The sequence below is a fragment of the Balaenoptera borealis genome, assembly GCF_965194805.1.
Source record: "Balaenoptera borealis genome assembly, chromosome: 8".
Lineage (NCBI taxonomy): Eukaryota > Metazoa > Chordata > Mammalia > Artiodactyla > Balaenopteridae > Balaenoptera > Balaenoptera borealis.
The window spans coordinates 41,891,854-41,903,626 of NC_138865.1; the positions used below are offsets into that span (position 1 = coordinate 41,891,854).

Below are 11,773 nucleotides of genomic sequence, written 5' to 3' on the forward strand. Positions count from 1 at the left end.
GCATGCGGCACGGCACGGCCCCCCCCAAAAAAATAGATACTATTGCTCTTCCCTGGAGGAGGTAAATTCATGCCACCCCCAAATGCTAATTGCTCAAGGTAAGTGTGGACTGAAAGGGGAGGATATGGGTTCAGTTATAGACCTACTGCTGCTGCTCATGGGCATGACTTTAAACAAGTCTTTTCCCCTCTCTGGACATCATTTTTTTTTTTTTATCTTATATGATGAGGACAGGAGTTCAAATTAGAGGTTAGATTTCCTGGATCCACAACAACTATTCTAATGTTTCAGGGAAGGCTAAGAAGAATAGGCAGTGATCCTCAAGCAGTTTGTCCTCAAAGCAGGTAAATATAGCAGGTTTGTTAAATGAATCTTATTTTCCTAACGGTTTCCAGTAAAACATTGGGAATTGTAGGTTGAATAGTGTCCCCCCAAAATTCAAGTCTACCAGAAGAACCTCAATGTGACTTTAATTGGAAATAAGGTCTTTGCAGATGTAATTAGGGGAAGGGCTCATACTGGGTTAAGCTAGGCCCTAACTCTAATGAGAGTGTCCTTATGAGACAGAAAAGGAAGTACGGGGACACACACAGAAGATGACCTGAAGACAGAAGGAGATTGGAGTGATGCATTTATAAGACAAAGAATGCCAGGAGCCACCAGAAGCTGGAAGAGTCAAGGAAAGAGTCTCCCTTAGAGCCTTGCGAAGGACTGTGGCCCTGTTGACACCTTGATTTTGGATTTCTGGCCTCCAAAACTGTGAGAGAATGAATTTCTGTTGTTTTAAAACCACGAAGTTGGTGGTAATTCGTTTCAGCAGCCCTAGCAAATTAATACTAGGGGTATTCTAAGGAATTTTCAGATACCAATTTTTATGAAATCACATTTGAGATTTAAGAAAAACTTTTTTCTTTTATGATGATACAAAGAGGAAATGTACTTATATAGTAGTGCTAAGACTTGTAAATGCAAAAATTAAAGCTCAGAACCATACTTTAATTGCTTCTGCCTGAAAAACCTGTTCCTTCCAGGACCGAGGCAGTAATCCCCAAAACTGCCTACCTCTGGTTGCTTTTTCCTAACTATGTCAAGCTGCCTCAACATTTTTAACTTTTACCCTAGGTCATCTTTTCACAGTGTAGACAGTAGAGTCTCAGGATGCTTTCCCATCCTGAATTTATTAGCCAATAACATGGACAGCTCTCTGCAGTCCCCCTTGATAACAGGAGAAAATAGAAGATCTAGCTAAGGCCTAACATACCTAAACTAGCTTTACAATAGGATCTGCCCTGTGCCTGCCTGTGCAGACCTGGACCTGCTAGTCGGAATGAGAAGGATGCCCAAGTCAGCAGAAAAAGTCAGCACTGACTTTACTGTTCCTGGGCTACTGGTTTATTTTATTTACTGTGGTCTTTATTAGGAAGGCTTAGCCTATCAAAATGGTATTTATTGCACTGAAAAGTTGTTTTTTTTTTTAAAGAAATTCACGTTCTTTTATTTATTTATTTATTTATTTATGACTATGTTGAGTCTTCGTTTCTGTACGAGGGCTTTCTCTAGTTGCGGCAAGTGGGGACCACTCTTCATCGCGGTGCGCGGGCCTCTCACCATCGCGGCCTCTCTTGTTGCGGAGCACAGGCTCCAGACGCGCAGGCTCAGTAATTGTGGCTCACGGGCCCAGTTGCTCCGTGGCATGTGGGATCTTCCCAGACCAGGGCTCGAACCCGTGTCCCCTGCATTGGCAGGCAGATTCTCAACCACTGCGCCACCAGGGAAGCCCTGAAAAGTTATTGATTATATCCATTGACCCAGACTTCTGGGAATTTTAGGAAATATTCTAGGCAAGCATGCAAAGACAGATGTATAAGAATGGTTGTCGTAGCATTAATTAGCAAAAACAAAAAACTGGAAGTATCCTAAGTCTATTAATAAGGAAATGGTTAAATAAAAATTTTAAATATTCTCTGGTCAATCTTATTAGAGAGAGAGACCACTACATACTATGTTCCTCCTGATGGGTTACAATAGGAAGTTAACAGCATTTACCTAAGAAGTATTCTTGCCAGAAAATCAAACTTGATCTGAGTAAGCTTTTAGATCTATCAGTTCTCAGAAAATACAGTGGATGGAAGAACATATTAATGGTAGAGCAGGGATGCAAACAACCAAATGCTGAACGTAAGGAAAATGAGCTACTTTTTTCAATAAACAACTAGCACGAAAAAAGAGAACTATTGTATATTAAGGGAGACTTGAGACAGGCATAGAAAACAAATGTAATGTGTAGAGGGTGTTTACATCCTAATTCAAAACAATGTAACTGAAAAATATAATCAGGGAGGGAATTCCTGGCGGTCCAGTGGTTAGGACTCGGTGCTTTCACTACCGGCCCGGGTTCAATCCCTGGTCGACCCCACAAGCCACACGATGCGGCCAAGAAAAAAGAAATACTATTAAAAAAAAAAAGGTAATCAGGGAAAACTTAACACTGACTGGATATTAGATAATAGCAAAGAATTACTGTTACTTTTTCTAGGTATAACAATGATATCTTGATTATGTTTGGTTTTTGTTTTTATTTTTTTACTGATTATGTTTTTTTTAATCTTACCTCTTAGAGATATTTTATTTACAGATGAAATTACATGATGTCAAGGTTATGTTTTAAAATAATCCAGAGGGAGACTTCCCTGGCAGTCCAATGCTTAAGAATCTGCACTTCCACTGCAGAGAGCACGGGTTCAATCCCTGGCTGGGGAACTAAGATCCCACATGCTGCGCAGTGTGGCCAAAAAAATAATAATAAATAAATAAATAAATAATCCAGAAGGTTAGATTATTTTTATTTTTTTGGCTGCATTGGGTCTTCATTGCTGCGCGCGGGCTTTCTCTAGTTGCAGCGAGTGGGGCTACTCTTTGTTGCGGTGCGCGGGCTTCTCATTGCATTCTTTTGTTGTGGAGCACAGGCTCTAGGCCCACAAGCTCAGTATTGTGGCTCGCAGGCTCTAGAGTGCAGGCTCAGTAGTTGTGGCGCATGGGCTTAGTGGCTCCGCGTCATGTGGGATCTTCACAGACCAGGGATCGAACCCACGTCCCCTGCATTGGCAGGCGGATTCTTAACCACTGTGCCACCAGGGAAGTCCCTAGATTATTTTAGAGAGGTATGTTGATAATTGTTGAAGCTGCAAGATGGGTATATGGGGGCTTATGATGCTAGTATTTCTAATTATGTAATGTTAGAATTTTTTTATAATAAAAAGTTTTAAAAGTGGTATATAACAGGTAAATCCCTATGTAGTGACATAGGATGATTATAACATAGAATATATTATTAATTAACAAAGTTATAAGCCAGTTTCTAATGCAGGATCTCTTGTAAAATTCATACATATCTACATTTAGGTACTGGAAAAATCTAAAATGTTATCACTAGAATGTCAGTAGTGGGTCTCTTGGCAGCAGAGTTTCAATGATTTTTTTAAATTAATTAATTTATTTATTTTTGGCTGCGTTGGGTCTTCGTTGCTGCGTGTGGGCTTTCTCTAGGTGTGACGAGCGGGGGCTACTCTTTGTTGTGGTGCGCGGGCTTCTCATTGCGGTGGCTTCTCTTGTTGAGGAGCACGGGCTCTAGGCACGTGGCCTTCAGTAGTTGGGGCATGCGGGCCCAGTAGTTGTGGTGCACGGGCTTAGTCGCTCCGCGGGATGTGGGATCTTCCCAGACCAGGGCTTGAACCCATGTCCCCTGCGTTGGCAGGAGGATTCCTAACCACTGCGCCGCCAGGGAAGTCCCTCAGTGATATTTTTGTTATTCCTTTGCTTATCTGTATTTTCTAGTAGTGTCACTTAAAATACACCCCTCCCAGGTTTTCTTCAATATGTGCTGGTTGTGAATAAGAAGTTAGTAATAAAGGAGGAGAGAGAATATTGATTGCTCCTTTGCTCAAAAAGCCTAGAATGAAAATTCCTCACTTCCCTTCCCTGGGGCACAAACATTCTGCTTAGGCCAGCCAGCTCATTCAATCCTCTCAATTCACACAGCACTTCCCTTCTCAAAATTGCTCACCACCAACTCCTCCTGTCAAAATCTTTCAAGGTGTAGTTCAGGACCTAACTCTTTTAGAAAGTCTTCTATGATCACACCCTTCCTCAGGGAGCCCTGTTTTTCGGGGTCTTTCCAAGCACAGGCAGGAACATGATCGTCCCTAGAGCCCCAGAATCTTCTGGGGAGACTGAGTAAATTCCTTTGGGCCAATGAATTCATCATGAGCCCAGTAGGGGGAGCCAGAACTTACTTCCCAACCTCTGGAGGCACCACCGCTGTATAAACAAGCTCCATATGGAGTGTGATCAAAGATATGCACAAAACATTTTTTTAAGAAGGGAGGGAGGAGAGGTAGGCAGGGCTGTAATGTAATGTAAGTCTTAAAGGAGGTCTTTTTGTTTTGTTCTCTATAATGAACTTTTCAGTCCTTGAACCAAGCTCCCCTATGCATTTATGTACAGATTTGACTTACAAAAATATATGCACACAGTTTCTCAAAAGTATGTGTGTGTGTACTGTTTAAAGCCAGATAGGCCTTGCTGTTCAAGGAACAACAGGTTGTTGCCCGGGCATCTCCAAATTCAATAAACTGAGCATTGGTTGGAGGAATTAGGTAGGAGGCAGCTTGGAGAAAGAGCACTGGATCTGAGGCTGATGTTCCTAGTTGTATCCTGTCTCTAATCATTAACCAGCTGTTTGACTGTAGGCTGTTTGAGTCTCTCTGGGCTGATTGTGAACTTCTGCGATAAGGGATGTGAAGGTGCTTTGAAATAGGGCACAACTGTGAAGCGTTCGTAGGGCTCCCAACAAGCTGAGCCGTCTGCTGAGATTTCACAGTCCCTGGAAGATGGCTAACCTCCCTCACTTAAACTCAGTCCAAATAATTGTGACTATGGGACAGCCGGGAGCATGGGAACTAGCTGGAGTTAACTTGGACAAAAGGATCCAAGCCTTCAAGCATCCAGCCAGGCCTTTACCCAAGTTAGAACTAGGGGCCCCTTTACACTTCCTGGTTGCATCCTCCCCTTTTAACCACAGAGAGGTGAGAGGCTTAGCCAGCCTGCCCCTGCCGGAGGGAGCCACGTGTGGCTTTTCCCTAGGACACAGGGGACCTGAACAACCCTAGAGAGAGAAGCTGAAAGCTGGGCTCCTTGAGTCATTGTTGGGATGCAGCTTCTCTAAGAACTCAGCTAGAAGCTGAGCTGGTAGAATTGGAGCAAGGCCTCAAGGAAAGAGATGTTTTTAGAAGTGGCCACTGCTGACCAGGGTTAGGGCACGATGAGCATTAGCTCTGCCCTGCAGGCAAGGCCCCAGCATCTACAGGTCCAGTTTGGGTTCATCTATGTTTGGAGTCAGGTGCTGATTTGTGTTTTCTCTGAGATCTTAGCCCTCTTTCTGCACTATTTGTAGCTGACTGTGGCTACAGTTGGGGACAGTAGTTTTCTGCAGGGGCTACTCCTCAACAGAACATGTTCAGGCGTGCAGGAACTGGCTTAACTTGCTTCTGAGAGTCTTAACTCCACCCCAGACTCCTTTGGCTTCAGGGAAGGGAGGTATAAGGGTGGGAGAGGAGGAGACCGGATACAGCCAAAAGGAACTGTGAAATCAGATGCCTGGAGAAGTAACTTTATTCTGAGGAAGGAGAAGTTTCCCTAGGTCTCCCTGAGCTTCCACCAAACTGTCTCCTCACACGTCCCAGGGCAGAGATGCCAGCCCCTCTCTCCTATAGCTGGCACCACTTTTGATTCTCCAGGAAGTCGCCCTGGTGGAGAAGTCTTCCCTGCCCATCAGCATCATGCAGGTCTCCAGGAGGAGTCATCTATGGTCAGGCCTCACCCTTTGCAGACTAGACTCAGATTCCTTGAGGGCAGGGCCTGGGCTGTTGAAAGGCTCTCCACCAAGTCTGTGTGGGTTCAGCACTGGGCTGAGGAGCAGAGCAGCCCCTGGAAACTTCCATCCACCCAGCTAGTCTTCTGCTTCCATCACTATATGACAGATCAGTGTCCTAACTTGGAGCTTTCTTGACTCCTGTTGTATCTTATGTTCCTGGCAGCTTGCTGTGTTGCACACTTTAAGGCCAAATTATGGGGCATGAACAGCATTGTTTGAAATTTCAGTGAATAAAATGGTGATAGGTTGCTTCCTTGTAGCCTCCAGATCTGCTTTCCACCCTCCCTGTTCAGTGCCTCAGTTTGGTCTTTTATCAACAGACTTCCTTGTCCTCTGGCTTCTAGTTAGGTTCAGCCAATGGAGGCTAAAAGGGGGAAAAAGAGGGATGTGAGATTGTTTATTCCCCATCATACACCCCGCCTTCCTAAAAGCAGGGTCTCTGCAGACACTCTCTGATCCCTCCCTTTGTCCCCCTAGGTCCCATAGTGATCAAGTTTCCCACTGTCATTGGCCCTGGGATACTGCATCATTTCTTGTTGCTTTTCCTTTATTAAACTCTCAGTTATCCATCTGTTTCTTGCTGGGACCTTCATAGATAGGACAAGTGCCACTGAGATATATGAATTACCACCTAACCTAGCTCTGTCACATGTCTGTGGGACCTTGACAAGTTACTCAACCTCTCTGAGCCTTGGTTTCCTCATATGTAAAATAGTGCAGGGAGAGGAGGTATGCTCTGAGGTCACTTTTCAGTTTAGAATCTTTGGTTCTAAGGTGATAAGTGTAGGTCCTACAGAATTTAGCCAGGAGAATATGGGTCTGAATGGAAAAATATGTAAAATTATTCCATTGGGCATTTGGGAGTAGGGGTTACAGGAGTTACCTCAGAGTTAAGAGTTGGTAGAGAAAAAGGCAAGAAATACCTCCATCTGTGCTGCATGTGTATTTATTTTAAACATGATCCTTTCCAAGAAATTCTCCAGACTTGTGGTAGGAATCAGCTCTTATTTTGTCTTCAGCTCTGTTTGTATTTGTCTTCTTTTGTTAGAAAATGTAGGAAAAATCTCCTTCTCTTGGTGTTTCTTTCCCTACTTCTATTAATCTATTTCTGTTAACCTCGTCTCTCTCTGCATTTGTTTTCTTCTTTTTATTCCTGTTTCTCTCCATTAAAACAAAGAAAAGAGGGACTTCCCTGGTGGCGCAGTGGTTAGGAATCCGCCTGCCAATGCAGGGGACAGGGGTTCAAGCCCTGGTCCAGGAAGATCCCACATGCCGCGGAGCAACTAAGCCTGTGCGCCACAACTAGTGAGCCTGTGCTCTAGAGCCTGCGAGCCACAACTACTGAGCCCATGTGCCACAACTGCTGAAGCCCTCGTGCCTAGAGCCAGTGCTCCACAACAAGAGAAGCCACCGTAATGAGAAGCCCGTGCACCGCAACGAAGAGTGGCCCCCACTCGCTGCAAGTAGAGAAAGCCCGCGCGCAGCAACGAAGACCCAACACAGCCAAAAATAAATAACTAAATAAATAAAATTTTAAAAAAAAACAACAAAGAAAAGAAAAGAAAAAAAGGTATTCCCTTCAGCACCTACTTAACAGGGGAGAATCAGAAAGTTCCTAAACAAAGGCTCCTGGCAGTTATCCAAATGAAGCAGTTGGAACTGACCAGCACCTGGAGCTGACAGTTAAAGAGAGTCGCAAATGCTGGAAATTGTTGGCTCAGGAGGAGTTTTCCCAGGCTGAGACCAAGGCTGACAATTTTAACTTTCCACTTCAGACTGAATCCACTTTGGAATCTACCTGGCTGTCTCTCACACCACTCAGGTGTCTTGTACCTGTGATTTCAGGAATAGAGCTTAAAACCCAGAGAGGGAGGCTGAGATTTCTCTTTAACTGGAGTCATAGAAGGCCCTAAGATTTCTAGAGCTGGAAGGACTTCAAAGATTATTTATAACAAAACCTCTATGTTTTACAAATACAGGAACTAAGATCCAGAGAGAGGAAGGATCTTGCCCAAGGACACACAGTAGATTAACAGCAGAGCTATTAACAGTTAAAAGGTACAAGATGCCACATATTAACTCATTTAATCCTCATAACAACCCTATGGAGACAGCATTAGTATGACCTTCTCATTTTACAGATGAGGAAACAGGCCCAGAGAGGTAAAGAACTTGCCTGCACTGAAGTCTGTGCTCTCCACTACTTCACTCTGCCACCTCCAAGGATGATGTTGTAGCTTGATGTAGCCTGTGGCTTGAAATATTCATGTCACAGAAATCAGCAAATACTACAAATCAGCTTGTTTTGTTGATTGTCACAGCTTAAGAAAGTGATGAAGGACTTTCCTGGTGACGCAGTGGTTAAAAATCCAGCTGTCAATGCAGGGGACATGGGTTCGATCCCTGGTCTGGGAAGCTCCCACATGCCGTGGAGCAACTAAGCCCGTGAGCCACAACTACTGAGCCCGCGTGCTGCAACTACTGAAGCCCACATGTCTAGAGCCCATGCTCCGCAACAAGAGAAGCCATGACAATGAGAAGCCAGCGCACCACAATGAAGAGTAGCCCCCACTCGCCGCAACTAGAGAAAGCCCACACGGAGCAATGAAGACCCAAGGCAGACAAAATAAAACCAAATAAATAAAAATAAATAAATGAAATAAAATTATTTTTTTAAAAAAGAGAAAGTGATGAAGATGCAGAAGCACGGGGAGATGCAGGGACCCCCATGAGAGAGATGGGAGGATCAATTTCAACGAGTTTCCAATATGGATCCTATTCTCTCTCATGTGTAACCTTTAAAATAAACTCCTTTTTTCTTAAGTCTTCCCCATTATCAAAGTGTGTGTGTATGTGTGTGTGTATGTTTAGGTATAATTTATATAAAATAAAATGCAGAGATATTAAAAATTCAGTTCACTGAGTTTTTACAGTGTTTACCCCCAGGCAACCACCACTCTAAATGAGAGAACATTTCTATCATTCCAGAAAGTTCGTTCAAGCCTCTAACCAGTAAAATTTCCACCATGGCTTCCAACCTGCCCTCCCCCAGCCATTTTCTGATTTCTTTCATGTATATGGTATTTCAATCTTCCAGTTGCTCAGGCCAAAAACCTTAGAGTCATCCTTGACTCGTCTCTTTCTCTCACACCCCACATCCACAGTGTTTCCTGTCAGGTAGATTTTCAAAATATATCTAAAATCTAACTGCTTCTCATCAACTCCACTGCTGACTCCTTGGTCCAAGCCACATCATCTCTCGCCTTCTGACCAGTCTCCAGCTTCCTTACCTTCCCAAGCTCCTCCACTCCCCCTACAGTCTGTTCACACAGCTGCCTGAGCAATCTTTTAAAAATGTAAATTCAGATCATGACACCGTAAAACGCTCCAATGCTTACCATCTCTCAGAGTAGAATCAACCTCAAAGTCTCTACCATTATAAGGTCCTCTCCACTTTTTGGATCTCAATCTACTGCTCCCTGCTGGCTTACCAGGTTCCAGCCAAATAGCCTCTTTGCTATTCCCAGAACACACAAGCACATTCCCCCCTCACAGACTTTGTCCTTTCTGGTTCTTTTTTTTTTTTAATCAGCTCTAGTGTGTGTGTGTGTGTGTGTGTGTGTGTGTTTAATATTTATTTATTTATTTGGTTGCATTGGGTCTTAGTTGCAGCTCACCAGCTCCTTAGTTGTGGCATGCCAACTCTTAGTTGCTGCATGCTTGTGGGATCTAGCTCCCAGACCAGGGATCAAACCCGGGCCTCCTGCATTGGGAGCACAGAGTCTTAACCACTGCGCCACCAGGGAAGTCCCTGTCCTTGCTGGTTTTGAAACAGGAGGGAAGGGGCAGGGCACAACCTTTAAAAGAATGACAGAGAGCCTCATCCACCAGAGGGCAGACAGCAGAAGCAAGAAGAACTTCTGCAGCCTGTGGAAGGAAAACCACACTCAAAGAAAAATAGACAAAATGAAAAGGCAGAGGACTTTGTACCAGATGAAGGAACAAGATAAAACCCCACAAAAACAACTAAATGAAGCGGAGATAGGAAACCTTCCAGAAAAAGAGTTCAGAATAATGATAGTGAAGATGATCCAGGACCTCGGAAAAAGAATGGAGGCAAAGATTGAGAAGATGCAAGAAATTTTTAACAAAGACCTAGAAGAATTAAAGAACAAACACCTAGAAGAATTAAAGAACAAACAAACAGAGATGAACAATACAATCACTGAAACGAAAAATACACTAGAAGGAATCAATAGCAGAATAACTGAGGCAGAAGAACGGATAAGTGACCTGGAAGACAGAATGGTGGAATTCACTGCCGTGGAACAGAATAAAGAAAAAAGAATGGCTTTTCCGATCACTCCCCCCTCCCCCCGAGTGCCACTTCTGCTGCACTGCACTTGCTCTGAGCTCTGGGCTCCTACTAAGCTAGTGCCACCATTGTCTCCCTCCAGTCGCCATCATGATCATCTACCGGGACCTCATCAGCCATGAAGAGATGCTCTCTGACATGTACAAGATCTGGGAGGTTGTGGACAGGCTGTGTCTGGAGGTGGAGGGGAAGATGGTCAGTAGGACAGAGGGTAACATTAATGACTCGCTCATTGGTGGAAATGCCTCCTCTGAAGGCCCTGAGGGCGAAGGTACCAAAAGCACAGTAATCACTGGTGTGTATATTGTCATGAACCATCACTTGCAAGAAACCAGCTTCACAAAAGAAGCCTACAAGAAGTACATCAAGGATTACATGAAGTCAATCAAAGGGAAGCTTGAAGAACAGAGACCAGAAAGAGTAAAACCTTTTATGACAGGGACTGCAGAACAAATCAAGCACATCCTTGGTAATTTCAAAAACTATCAGTTCTTTACTGGTGAAAACATGAATCCAGATGGCATGGTTGCTCTGCTGGACTACTGTGAGGATGGTGTGATATCAAATATGATTTTCTTTAAGGATGGTCTAGAAATGGAAAAATGTTAACAAATTTGACTGTTTGGATCTATCACCTGCTCATCATAACTGGCTGGCTGCTGCTTTTCATCCACAAAAAAACAGGACTTAGACAAATGGGACTGATGTCAACTTGAGCTCTTCGTTTTGATGTTGATTTGTTTGGAGCGGAGGCACTGTTTTTGAGGAAAAAAAATATGTCATGTAGGTTGTCTAAAAATAAAATGCATTAAACTCAAAAAAGAAAAGGAAAAAGGAATGAAAAGAAATGAAGACAGCCTAAGAGACTTTTGGGAGAATATTAAATGCAAAAACATTCTCATAATAAGGGTCCCAGAAGGAGAAGAGAGAAAGGACCCGAGAAAATATTTGAAGAGATTATAGTCGAAAACTTCCCTAACATGGGAAAGGAAATAGCCACCCAAGTCCAGGAAGCACAGAGAGTCCCAGGCAGGATAAACCCAAGAAGAAACACACCAAGACACATAGTAATCAAACTGACAAAAATTAAAGACAAAGAAAAATTATTGAAAGCAACAAGGGAAAAACGACAAATAACATACAAGGGAACTCCCATAAGGTTAACAGCTGATTTATCAGCAGAAACTCTACAAGCCAGAAGGGACTGGCACAATATATTTAAAGTGATGAAAGGGAAGAACCTACAACCAAGATTACTCTACCTGGCAAGGATCTCATTCAGATTTGACAGAGAAATCAAAAGCTTTACAGACAACGCAGGGGGGTGGGGGTGGTGGTGTGATGAATTGGGCAATTGGGATTGACATGTATACACTGATGTGTATAAAATTGATGACTAATAAGAACCTGCTGTATAAAAAATTAAATAAAATTAAATTTAAAAATTAAAAAAAGAAAACAGATGA

General features: G+C 43.4%; 1 pseudogene across 1 annotated transcript; it reads left to right on the forward strand.

Annotated features, from left to right (window-relative positions):
* Window positions 1-9,769: 9,769 nt before the first annotated feature.
* On the forward strand, window positions 9,770-11,061 carry LOC309633541 (translationally-controlled tumor protein pseudogene; annotated as a pseudogene). Its single transcript has one exon. The product of its transcript is annotated as a translationally-controlled tumor protein pseudogene (transcript).
* Window positions 11,062-11,773: the final 712 nt, after the last annotated feature.